This window comes from Vulpes vulpes, chromosome 16 (genome assembly GCF_048418805.1).
Source record: "Vulpes vulpes isolate BD-2025 chromosome 16, VulVul3, whole genome shotgun sequence".
NCBI lineage: Eukaryota > Metazoa > Chordata > Mammalia > Carnivora > Canidae > Vulpes > Vulpes vulpes.
In genome coordinates this window covers 23,479,003-23,492,979 of record NC_132795.1, presented here as the reverse complement: position 1 = coordinate 23,492,979, position 13,977 = coordinate 23,479,003, and the positions used below count along the sequence as shown (strand labels likewise).

The following is a 13,977-nucleotide window of genomic DNA, read 5'->3' as shown; positions in this document are numbered from 1 at the left end:
TAGTTATCAGTAATTATCTCTACAAAGTATAACTTTCTGATAATGAATGAGGCAATTATAAGACTGATTCTATGGAAATATCTTTAACATGTTTCCTCATAATATATGCTAATATATGTTAATTTCAAATAATTTGAGCAATACAGAGAACACTAATTCCATAATTTTGCTCATTTTCTCCTAGAGATAACTACTACTATCATTGGAATATATTCTTTCAGATTTACCATTTATAATTAATGAGATCTCATACTACATGTACTTTTTATAATACCTACTTTTTAAGTACACAACACACACACACACACACACACAGATTTACCATTTTAAGATTTCTAGATCTATGTCATCCATTAATAGTACTGCATATAATCCTGTGGCATTAATGTACCATAATTTATTTTGCCAGTCCTTACTGAGGATAGGAATTTATTAGTTTACTTGTAATTTTTTAATATTAGCAACAGAGTGGCATCGAACAGCCTTGTGCTTATATCTTTGTTTTTGTACTTATATCATTTGTTCAAATATTTTAAGATAAATTTTTGAAAATAATATTGCTAGATCAAAGTAGATGCATCCTTAACATTTTATTTTATTTTTACTTTTTAAAAAGATTTTATTTATTTATTCATGAGAGACAGAGAGAGAGAGAGAGAGAGAGAGAGGCATAGACAGAAGCAGGCCCATGCAGGGAGCCTGACCTGGGACTTGATCCTGGGTCTCCAGGATCACGCCCTGGGCTGAAGGCAGCACTAAACCACTGAGCCACCTGGGATACCCCATTCTTAACATTTTAAAACATATTGCCACATTACCTTGCAGAAAAATTGTACCAATTTTTATTAAATTTAACATTGAAAATTCCCATTTTCCCATTACCTTACATTTTTTAAGCTTTGATAATTTTACAGGAAAAAATAATAATTTTGTTATTTCATAGCATATTTTTATGAAATGCATTTGAACCTTTTTTCATACAATTTTGATGCAGTCATATTTTGTGAATTTATCTTTTCCAAAATTAGTTTGTGAACACTTTATGTAAATTAAGAAAGATTTAGCAAATATTTTGCATTTTGTGGATTTTTTTTTTTTAATTTGGACATGGTTTTAAGTTTTTATGTGATCAGTTTTTATCAGTGCTTTCCTATGTGGTATCTGGCCTTGAATATTTTTTAAGTAGAGATTTTTCTCCACTCCAAAATTATACAAATATATGGTTACATTTTTTTTCTAGTACTTACATGTTTTATTTAATCTTTAATCCTTATAAAATTATTTTTTAGTCTGTCATAAAAGGAGAATCTAGGGGTTTTTTGTTGTTGTTCAAATGGGTAGTGAATTTTTTCAACATTAATAATTAAATAATACTGTTGCCTTTGTTATTTGAAATGCCACTTTTACCTCTACCTCTTGGAACAATCCACTGCTTTTTATAACAATTTTTTTTGGTATTTATCTGCTAATTAGTGGAATTTTACCAATCTTATCTTTCAAGTAAGTATTTTTTATGTTTTCATTTATTTGATCCTTCTTTTTTGACTTTAAGTGAAATAAAATTATACATATCTTTACACATATTTTGTTAAAATTGTTCTTGGCTGTATTATAATATCTGTTATTAATTCGAGTAGGAGTCCCTTCACCTCTACCCACCCATGGTATTACATTTAGAAGCAGGCTGATGTATGAGACAGCTATTAAGATTTATTCATTTATTTAGAGAGAGAGAGGATGAATGGGATGGGCAAAGGGAGAGAGAGAATGTCAAGTAGACTCTGTGCTGAGTGTGGAGCCTGACTTGGGGCTCAATCTTGCCACCCCAAGATCTTGACCTGACCTGAAACCAAGTGTTGGCGGCTTAACCAACTACACCACCCAAGTGCCCCTAATTTTTTAATATTTACATTTTATTTTGATATCATCACTTTTATTAGTTATGATAATTTTTCAGTTGATAATTTTGGATTTTCTAGGTAAATAATTATAATCTCTGCAAATAATAATGATCTTTTACCTCCTTTACAATATTTTACATTTAATTTCTTATCCTTGTCTTATTCCTTTGACTTAAGTATCCAAAATTATGTTCACATATAGAACAAATGGTAGGTTTTTTATTTTGTTTCTTTTTTGTTTTAAAGAGAATGCTTCTAAATTTTTACCAGTTGGTATGATATTTCCTCCAGGATTCTGGAATAAGATTTTGGTCATGTTAAAGAAGTTTTCTTCTCTTTTCATTTTATAAAGAATTTTGCTGGGAATTAATGTTGTATTTTATCAATTGCCTTTTGGAGAACTTATAGGTAAATCCTATTGGTTTTTCTCTTTTAACCTATTTATTTATTGAAGTACATTGGTGGAGTATCTAATGTTGATCCATTCTTACAATCCTGGAATAAACCTGACTTTTTGAAGGATTTATAGCTCTTTTAATATATTGCCTTTACTTATATTCTTAACTGAGATGTAACTAAAATTCTCTGTTTTGCAATATTATGCTTTTCAAAGCGATTTAGCATGCTTTATTTCCTTTGATCTTTGAGATAGCTCTATGATTTAGGCTAGGAATTATATTCTTTTGACAAATAAAAACAATAGACATAGAACTTTTGTACAATGTCATGTAAATAGGTGGGGATGGTGAGAGTAAAATCCATTAGTCCCCAACCCAATGCTTTGGGGAGAAGGAATTTAATTATTTCAGCAATTTCTATCAATAAAATATGGACTCTGAGTTTTATTGTCATAAATAAAAACTATCCTTACACTGTTTTCTTTTACATTTTTCTAAATTAAGAAAATCATTTGTCTCATTTTGACCAAGGTTGCCCTCACTAGGTATCAGTGTGGTGGGCGGTTGTAGGATGGTGGGAGGAAGCATTTATCCTAAGAGTCTCTGTGTTGAGAATATGCATTCTCTGAGATCTGTCATCTGTTTGTTGCACATGGACAGATGTTGACATTCAGTTAATCAGAGTCATACAATAAGGATTAAAGTGTTAGATGGTTTTAACCTATTGCGGAAGTTATGGATAAAACTTGAAACCTTTAATCAGATTCATCTTGATGTTCAGGTCAAGTTGGCTGTTTGAGCCAAAGCTTTTATATCTCTAAGGTCATTAATCCTGAAGGACATATTCTATTAGCACTACAAGAGAGAAAAGGCATTAAGGATATGTTTTTACATTGCATTGGGTCAAGAGAATTTCTATTTATTTGTGGTTCATGGATCTACCTTGTAAAAAGTTTAGGGATTTCTTTTAGGTATTTATTACAGAAAAAATATTCAATTGGGAAGTTTAAAGTAATTTAAATGTAAGTTTTAGAACCTGTAAAGACAATACAAGTGCAAGAAATGGTCTATTTGTTAATATATACGTATATTTATTAAATGGCAGGCTAGACTTCTCCAGTCCAGGAAAATTTGATTTAGTTTATAAATGAATTGTTTTTTAAGTTTGAATAGAATTGTAGTTTTATTAAATTGACATTTAATCTCCATGTCCCAAGTCATACAAATTTATAAAATGTTTTTAAAAAATAAATTCAGTGTTTTTAAATTTCCTGTAAGATTTTTTTCTTACTGAGAAATGTACATGTATCTATTACTATATAGTACAGTGGCACTGATTCCATTTCTAAGAAATATTTTTAATAGTTATGTTTTACACATACCCTAATTAGAATTTATAGATGATATATATATACTCTGAAATCTTGTCCTCACCAAATATTGCACAAAAAACTATGAATTCCTGGAAATTGGTCGTTTTTAGAATTCTATTTTTGTTAATAAAACTTTAAGCTCTGAAGCAAGGCTGATTATATCTCTTATTTCCATTTAAACTGAAGATAACTCAAAAAAAAAGAAACTAAGATAACTCTAAATGATTTTCTTTTTTTTTTAGAATTAAGAAATAATTGGCATATAACATTTTATTAGTTTTAGGTGTACAACATAATGATTTGAAATGTGTGTATTTATGAAATGATTACTAGAATAAGTTTACTTAACATCCATCACCACATAGTTACAATTTTTTCTTGTGATGAGAACTTTTAAGATCTATTCTTCTAGCAACTTTCAAATTCTGAATGATTTTTTAATTTTTATAAATCTGTTTCTGAAACTCTACTAACACTATGATAAAGTGGTAGAACTCAATAGTATTGAAATATACTTTTCACTTTTAATTATACTTTATTCAAATTTAGATGATTAAAGGAAATGCCAAAGTGACTAAAAATCAATGTAAATAATACATTGGTGTCTAATATTTGATGGTAAATATAAGCATTAAACACTGAAAAGTGAAAAGTCACAATGAAGGACAAACTATTCTGTGAACTGGTTATTTAGCACCAAAAGAAAAATAGAAAATTTGGTCAGGAACATTTTTGAAATGGGCTCTATTTAAGAATGTTCCATTCCTGTTGATATTTTGATTTTTCAGGTAAAGTAGTATAAGTAAATATGCAATGTTAGAATGAAAAAATCATGCATGCATAATTATGCATTCAAAATTATGCATTCAAAATTATGTATAGATTTGGTTTTTTGTTTTTTATATATATATTTTTTTATATGTATAGATTTGAAGGCCTACCTTATTTATCAATTTCTGATGGTTACCTTAATAAAGCATCAAGTTTTATGTTTATACCTATGAAATAATAATAATTACATTTAATGTCTATAATAATACACTGAAAGCAATGCATTACATACAGGTATTAAAAGAATACATTTACTTATTCTTCATTACAGAGGATTAATTTAGGGACCATGACATACTGTTGTCCATAAAGAGCACCTCCCATGAATCCTGTCACCAGAAACAACAAAGTCTCCCCTGGCATAAGTTCAGCCAGATTCTCAGGCCCTGCTGTGTGGGGAGTCTCGCGAGAAAGCACAGAATCCTATCTCAGTCTTCAGGCCCACTTGGTTCTTGGCATTGATGAATTGTAAATGTATTTTTTTTAGTGTGAGGTGGACATCTGTCTTCAGGGACAGGACTAATAGCAGCATGTCATTCCTGGGAGGCCACTGAATAATTGTTAGGTAACCTTTATTGGTGTCTACTTCACTTTGTTCATATTGGCACTTCTGAGGCACAGTAATATATTCTCTTGGGATTTAAAATAAACAAAATCATGTATTGCGTGTGGCAATTGGGGTTCGTTGAAAAAGGTCATGCTTTTGACTAGAAAAATGGGAGTGTTAATGTTCCTTGTAACTGTGTACAAAGTAGTGGATTGTGAAGGTTACAAGCAGAGATCGGTAAGATTTAAGTGAGAAACAAGGCCTTTTCCATGGCAACAGTTGACACTATAAAGGAACATCTATGCTTGTGGACTTGAGGGGAAATAAGAATTGAGAATAGAAAGTCTGTCAGTCAGTGAGGTTTCACAACAACCAACCTCAGGGTTTGTGCCCTAATGCTGTTAGGGAAAACAGAAATGGCAGCAATCAATGAAACTATAGGACGAATTGAATGTTGGAGACATGGACATGTCCAGATAACCAGCTGTTACCTGTCCGGTTTCCCTGTGGCCAGGTCTCCTCATCTACATGGACTTAATTTCCATACAGGTGAAAAATATTCTAACAGGTGAAATAGTCTTTGATTTTTATCTGTCACTGTTGATCTGCAATGAACAGTCAATAATTTTTATTGGGTTTTAATGATTTTGCTTCTTGAGTGAATCACAGAGATGAAGCATAGAGTAGAAGGTCAAGCAAAAGTAATTCTTCACCTTTACTGTTGATGAATACACATCATATCAGTAGGTTTATTTATAAAATAAAATAACATTTTAGTTTTTTAAAGATTTTATTTATTTATTCATGAGAGACACAGAGAGAGAGAGGCAGAGACACAGGCAGAGGGAGAAGCAGGCTCCATGCAGGGAGCCTGATGTGGGACTTGATCCCGGGTCTCCAGAATCTCATCCTGGGCCGAAGGCGATGCTAAACCGCTGAGCCACCCGGGCTGCCCAAATAAATAACATTTTAAATATGTAAATCAGGATATGGTATTCTTTATATTGTGATGCAAAGAGGATATTATGGTGTTATTTATCATTATCAAAAATCTTATCATTTTTTGAATCAATTTCTTCCCAGCTTTTGTTAAAGATTTCAAACCAAAGCCTTGTTATTTTGAGACAAACATTATTGTCTAGAGGAGGACAAAGAAACCTTTGTCTCAAAAATGAAAATGATAGAATGTGACTCAAAATTAGCATTAAGCTAATTTTGCAATTCCAGTTATTTTAGCAGACATTATAAAATTATTAATCTACTGAAAATCTGGTACTATTGTCATTAATAATTTGCTTTACAGTGTGACTATTAGCAATTACAGTAGTGCCCCCTTAATCCTCCAGTGGATGCCAGAAGCCACAGATAGTACTGAACCCTATAGATAACTGCGCTTTTTCCTAATACATACATACCTATGTTATCATAGTTTGGTTTATAAATTAGGCACAGTAAGAGATGAGCAATCATAACTAATAATAAAACAATTGTGACAACATACTGTTATGAAAGCTATGTAAATGTGGTCTCTTAAAATATCTTATTGTACTACTCACCCCTCTTCTTTCTGTGATGATGTGCGGTAATAAAATGTCTATATGATGAGATGAAGTGAGATGAATGATGGAGGCACTGTGAGGTGGTGTTTGGCTACTATTGACCTTCTGACAAAAGGTCAGAAGGAGGATCATTTACTTCTATATTGTGGTTAACTGAAACTGTGGAAAGTGAAACTGCAGATAAGGTGGGGGGTGGGGGGTAGGGGGACACCCTACTAGGGAGCATGGCAACAGGATCTTGGTGTCACTAAGCCCACTGATGCCATCTTCTGGGTTCCTGCAGCAAACTTTTACAAGCCACACTTAGTGGCAAGGTCTTTCTAGCACATCTAGGAATAATGGATGCTCTTCCATCTAGGAAGAGCTGTGTAATTTAAAATTATATTGAGGTTCCATGTGGAAGTTGTATTCGTTTTCTTGTTAAATGGCAATGCTTTTAGTATTATTTTGCCTAAGATCAGCTTTATAGATTTTGAACATTTCAAAGTTTAGTTTGCCTCTTGTCTGCTTTTAATTATCTCAGTAAAGGCTCTAGTGTTAAAGATATAATTTAACTATATATAATTACTATAGTACTTCTGTTTAATATTGCCCTTGTTGACTCTTTTTCCCCTTCCTGGTCTTGGTTATCAAACATTCTTGATGGTATTTAAAGCTGCTATTTATTTATTTACTTATTTATTTATTGTTTGGGGATTTTACCTATTTATTTAGTAATCTCCATACCCAACGCGGGGCTCAAAACCACAATTGTGAGATCAGAGTTGCATGCTCTACTGACTAAGCCAGCCAGGCACCCCTGTTTTTGTTTATTAAGAAGCGTTGCGTTGTTGTATGCTTTTCTCTAATTACCAAATTTGATAATTTTTGTCAGTGTTCTGCTAACTTTATCATTTATAAAAACTTGTACATTAAAAAAGTGATTGAAAGAAGGCATTTATTCCAGGCAATGTTAGTTTGGGGATTAATTATTTTTCTAAGAACCAGCCACTAGGACAATGCCTAGCACATAGGAGGTACATGAAATTTCTATAAGCTAATGCCCTATTTTGAAGTAATACACAGGACACGGATAATAAGAGTCATACTTGCAGAAAAGCCTGGATAGAAACCATGCAGCCAAAGAGCTTGAGATAATTTTTATTGAGTCATTTCTTAATGAGTTCTGAATGAATGACTGCAGTGATATTTAGAACAGTGGAACCTTCCTCTGGTCTCAAAACAAATCAATGGTACTGAGAACCTACCCTGAAATGGACTCTCTACACTCTGCCCACGTTTGCCTACAGAATATCACTTATTTTTACTTTCAGGTGAGAAGAGTCATATAAGAGAAGATGTCATTTTTTTAAAAATAGAAGATATCGTTTTTCAGAATATTTAGATTGTCACTGGCTTCCTATAATTCAACTAGTTTTCTATCCCTGCCACAGTGTATACATATCAGAGTGGGTTTCCTAAAGAAGATAGCTTTAGTTTAGTGTATTTTGTTAAATGAATCACCTTTTATAAATGAAATACATGTTAAATACAGACATAAAACTTAATTTGGCAAGAGATATGTGCCTGCATAAGTTAGCATTGCCTTTAATAGATTCTGTTGAATTATAAGGTGTTGTAGAGAATTAATGTTTTCTTTATGGATAATAAAACAGCTATTCCACTTATCAGCGAGGCATAGGGAGCCACCAGGGAGAGCCAATGGTACACAGAGCTTGGGTTAGGCTTCAGCCACTTCTCAGCAGTGATATCAGGACCTTTATCCCCACTGTACCACACACATAGTGACTTAAGGTGGGTCACATGATATTAATCATAAGTAAGTCATGTCACCGGTTGGTGACTTTACATTACACAATATGTGAGTTTACTGTGAGAAAATAACTTCGGAAACTTTAATGTGGATTGAATGGTATGATTCTACAGTTGCAACCTTCCCTTACCTGAAACTTGAAGGTAACAGGTAGAATGAGGATACCACCTCCCCAACTTCTTAGAGTTTTGTGTAAAGAGTTAGGCCTTGTATGTGGAGAGTGTGTTTTCTCTAGACTGCCTAATTGCCAAACGTGGATGTAGATTTGGGCATTGGCCTATTGGACGGGATATATTTTATATATATATATTAGATAACATGTATATATTAGACCTGATTTCCATTTCTTGAACTATCACCAATACAAGTTAATAAAGCCAGCATTTTTGAGAATAGCCTTCTTCTGGTGATCACTCTTGGCCTCTGCATGCTGTTCTAGTCTCATTTGGAGCCACTCTACCCCCAACTTTTGCTAGAGTCATCCTGGCCTTCTTTCTTATCAAAGAACATTTATACCTGCTCCTCTCCTTCCCTGAAAACCTTTGCTCTCACCCTTGTCACTGTCCTCACCATCTTAAAGGCAACATAGAACATTCTCTCATCAGTTACCAGCAGAGATTTGAATAGCTAAATCCAGTAAGCCATCTTAACATCTTATTTTCCAGCACTCACTCCTTTAATTAAGTCTGTTCTTTGGCTTCTTTGAGAGGTCATGCTCCTGGTTCTCTTATCCCTCAACCTTTATATTTTAAGTCTTCTTCTCTGCCCAGTCTTTTCATCTAGATGTCCCATAGTCATCTAAAATTCCAGGGCAGTCCGGGTGGCTCAGGGGTTTAGCGCTGCCTTCAGCCCAGGGCCTGATCCTGGAGACCTGCGATAGAGCCCCACGTCGGGCTCCCTGCATAGAGCCTGCTTCTCTCTCTGCCTGTGTCTCTGCCTCTCTCTCTCTCTCTCTCTCTGTGTCCCTTATGAATAAATAAATAAAGTCTTAAAAAAAATAAAATTCCACCTTGGCCCAAAGTAAACTCTGTGTTGCTCCCATTTCACCTCTCCTGGTAGTCCATATCTCAGTAATATTTCTACTCACCTCTCAATCAAACCAAAAACCTAGGAGTCATCCTAGACCCAGTCAAAGGTTTTTTATTTTACCTCCTATTTTTTTGATATTTCTCACCTCTCTCCATTCCTTTTTCTAGTAATCTACTTCAAGCAATCATGGTCTCTTTCTTTAATGAGTCAGCAGTCACCTATAACACCATCCTCAGTGTCATCATCTAGTGCACATCCAGAGTGATCTCTTTAAGATAAAAATTAAACTTTATCAGTTTCTTCAAAACTCTACAATGTGCTAGTCCCTAGAATGTAGTAGGCATACGCTTTACTGTTTGTTAAATGAATGAATGAAGACTAGAAACCTGGGGCCTCTCAATATCCAAGGTTGGGGCTCATTTGGATTCTAGATTATATTGTCCACAATCCTTGGAAGGTTTCATGTATCTACCAGATCTTTTTTCTGACTTTGGTTGGAAGTTCATAAAACTAAAATGAACAGTATAGTGTTAAGAGTTCATAGGTTGTCTATAAGAACAAGATAGAAACCCTGTGGTGAAAATAAGATATATGTGCCTATATTTTTGCTTACCTTTTAATTATAATCTATTAAACTTTTATATAAAGACTTTATTAAGAGAGCTCTTCAAAAATAAGTGTTTTACCCTCATACAAAAAGAGAAAAATGAATGTCACTTTAGTGTATCTGTATCTATAGAGCTGGATTTCTGCATTAGGAAAAAAAGCTTCCTTCTAATTAATTTGACAACTGATGTTTGATTGTTAATCTTTAAGGTTTGTAAATTTGTTCTGTTTTAACAAAGAACCATTTTGAGCTGTTCATTTAAAAACAACCTGCCAAAAAAGGGAAAAGAATATATGATGATATAATTTGATATTTAAACATGCTCATCAGGTGAGAGGTAGAAAAACGTAGATATGTTTCCTTTACTCTTAAATTTATATTACAATGCTTTAGTACACTCTATTTTGTGTGGTAAAATTTATATAACATAAAATTTTCTACTTTAACCATTTTAAAATGTACAGCCCTGTGGCATTAGGTACACTCACATTATTGTATTGCTTTAGTATACTTTTTTCTAAAATTATTATATTGAAATAATTCAATAGTTCCATTATTAAGACCCAAAAATGGTTGCACTGAATAAGCTAAGTTGCCTCTGCAGCTCATCAATGTGTTACTGAAGAAAAATGATTTAATTTGTTGAGTGTTTGTTAAGGAACTTGCAGTATATCCAGCCTTATTGGGGTCAGAGGACAAATGCCAATGGGAACTTATGGAAACAAGTTTATTAATTTGGCTTATTTGAACCTTTTTTTCTAATTTTAGTTTAATAAAACATATTTAGGGATCTATAGAGCTTTTACTGCTGTGTAAGAATCTCATTTAATCATGATTGGTATCCTAGTTCTAATACTGGATACACAGCAATGTTGTTAGAAAATAATGAAAAATTTTAAAAAATAAAAACAACATTTGGCCATTTTCTCCTAGTATTTTGATATTATTTCAAAGACTAGAAATCAACCTTACATCATGAAATTAGATAGAAATTATGTTTATGATATGAATATATTAGAAACAATGCTCATAAGCATATCAATGTTTTGTATTGCCTTAATAAAAGAATAAAACATTTGCCTACTACTTTGCTAGTTTATGGGACTCTTCTTGATTCTGACAATTAAGTCGTTTAAGAAGACAGTAGATCCCAAATGTAAAGTTTTATCTTATCTTAAATGTTCAGAGACCATATAAACATAATTTGGTTTATTCATTTCATTATTTAAGTTGTTTAAATGTGTTCCCTTCCTGTGAAATGATAATTTGGAAACTTGAACATAGAATGCTAGGCAATAGAAAGGATTGAGTTCAATGCCTGACTAATTCTTGCACCCTGCTGGAAGAGGAGGCTAAACTTTAATTTAGGGGACAGAAGAGTCATAATGTGCTATCCAACAAACAAATTTTGTAAGCTGCTTTCAGAGAAATTTTGAGGGTAATAAGCACTTTAGCCTCTTCCCTTCATCCCAGAGTAAAGAAATTTAGCTTTAAAATAAATGAAAAGTCCTCATATTTTATAATAATCTCCTTATAATAATCACCTTATGACCAGAGGAGTCAATTCAATTATCTAATGAGCCAGAAGATGACAAGAGCACACTCGAACTAACAACAAACTTTGGTTTTCTTGGAAAGTGCCAAAAGCACCTGTCTTTCCAGTATATAGATAACTGCAGTGGATTTTTTTCTCATTCCATCATCACATATTTTTTGTATTTATCAGCAAGAAGATCTATCACCAACACTTCAAATTTTTTCATTTGGGAATATCTCTTGTCTGTTTGCCTGAACAGTCCCCCCTTTCCACACTAACCTGCCAAGATCTCGAGTGGAACAGAAATGTGGAGGTGTAGGGTTCGACAAAGAGGCCATGGTTGTGATGAAGCTCAGAAGGAGATTTGGAGTTGCCCATCTTCCCTGTCCACTCAGTACAATTCCCAGCCCCCTCCCCTCTCAACTTCTCAGAGCTAATGTATAGCATGACCACTGGGGGAAAACAAACAAACAAACAAACAAAAAACCAGACTTGGAGAAATATCAGAGTCCTGAAACTTTTCAAGCATATTTTGAATAGAAATAATCCTGGCTCTAGTCAACATCAGATAAATGAATTATTTTTCATATGTGCTTTGGCCAATTTTTGGCTCATTTGGGGGCTTATAGTAACTTCGGAGTTTGTCCTTCATGAGATGACAACCTAAGATTATATCTTTTCTGCTGGTTACAAGTTTTAAGGCATTTTGGGATAAGTTTTGTAATCATGTGGAAATTGGGGGTCAAAGCAGGATATAAGCATTTTGGAGCAGGTCAATTCTTTCCTAGGCTAGATAGAAAACATTTATCTCGGGATCCCTGGGTGGCGCAGCGGTTTGGCGCCTGCCTTTGGCCCAGGGCGCGATCCTGGAGACCCGGGATTGAATCCCACGTCGGGCTCCCGGTGCATGGAGCCTGCTTCTCTCTCTGCCTGTATCTCTGCCTCTCTCTCTCTCTCTCTCTCTCTCTGTGACTATCATAAATAAATAAAAGTTAAAAAAAGAAAAAAAAAAAAAGAAAACATTTATCTCTTGAAGGCTTATCTTACTAAGAGAGATTGTCTTGATTTAAGGAGATATTACCATAGATAAGAGAGGCTTGTAAGAAAAAACTTTTCTGATAGCAGTACTTTTGTTCTTGTGAACAGTGGCTCAAGCCAAGAGTGAAGTGTTAAGACTGTGAAGGTTGGTATGGTACCATATATAGATACAAGAACTATATACATGCATTTACAGCAACACTAATTTCCCACTTAAGGTTTGTTAGAAACTATTAGAGGTTTTATGATTCTATTGACAGTAATCCTACTTGGAACATGATCTGCTTTATATAAAAATAATTTTTTTGTGAAAGGTCTCATTAGCTTAAAATTTGCCTAGTCAAATGGTAGCTTTAAAAGCTGAGTCACAGTCTAATTTACTATCACAATTCGCAGTTTCCCTCTTTATTTTACTTGGTAGATTAATCCCATCTCAGCAGTGCTATTAGGTGCCTGCCTTTATAGTGTGGGGAAATACACACATATGTCTGAAATTTGTGAGCATGTGGGTTGTGATGAATTTAAATGTGTCCTAATAGTGCAACTGCATATAAACAGCTGCAGATTTATACTTGTTTTTTAACTTAAGGATGAGGAATTTGACTACTATGGGATAATTAAAAATAACAACTCTCTGGTAAAGTAAGAGCTAAATTGTTAAATGCCAGGCCATCAAGAAACAATATTCTGTAATCTGTACAGATTTTTTTTATTCTACAAATAAATTGAGTAATTTATATTTTTGTCACTTGAAGATCAGATATATTTTTCAGTTAATGAATCATCCCACCGACATCCTATAACTAAAGCAAATTTTGTTTTCTTTTCATGGGCAAGGTTTTAGTCAATTGAATAATAAATCATCTTGCCTTTTCCTGAATCACAGAATAGGGAGGCTCTTCTAGTCAAGATCACAATTAAATAAGGCCTTGGAGGAGAAATTCAGCACCCTGTTTTGAAAGAATGTCAGTGAAGGAGACAACCAGACTACTTTGGTCAAACTTTTCGGTGCTTAAAATAGTAATATCATGTGTCTGTTTTAAAATATTTTCAGTTTATCACTGAAGATTTGTCTTAAATGCTCAGAGGTCAAGAATGAATCAACTTCTTGATAACCCCCCAAATTCTGGTCAGGTCCTACAGTGACTAGGTGTATGAAGAAATGTTCCTCTTCTTTCAAAAAGATTAACCTTATAAGCACTTACAGTATACAAAGAATATTCATGTACACTTTCTTTTGAGTCTCTCAGCAGCACTATTATATACAAGGATTATTGATTCCTGTTTAAAAGCAGAAATTAAGATTCAGAGAGGCTAAATGACTTACCCGAGGTCATATATCTA

At 33.5% G+C, this 13,977-nt stretch overlaps 1 protein-coding gene across 5 annotated transcripts in view; it reads left to right on the top strand.

The window, feature by feature from the left end:
• The window catches only part of PLCL1 (phospholipase C like 1 (inactive)), a 331,902-nt gene that overhangs the window by 241,196 nt on the left and 76,729 nt on the right, over nt 1–13,977 (top strand). The gene's annotated exons all lie outside the window — the stretch shown is intronic.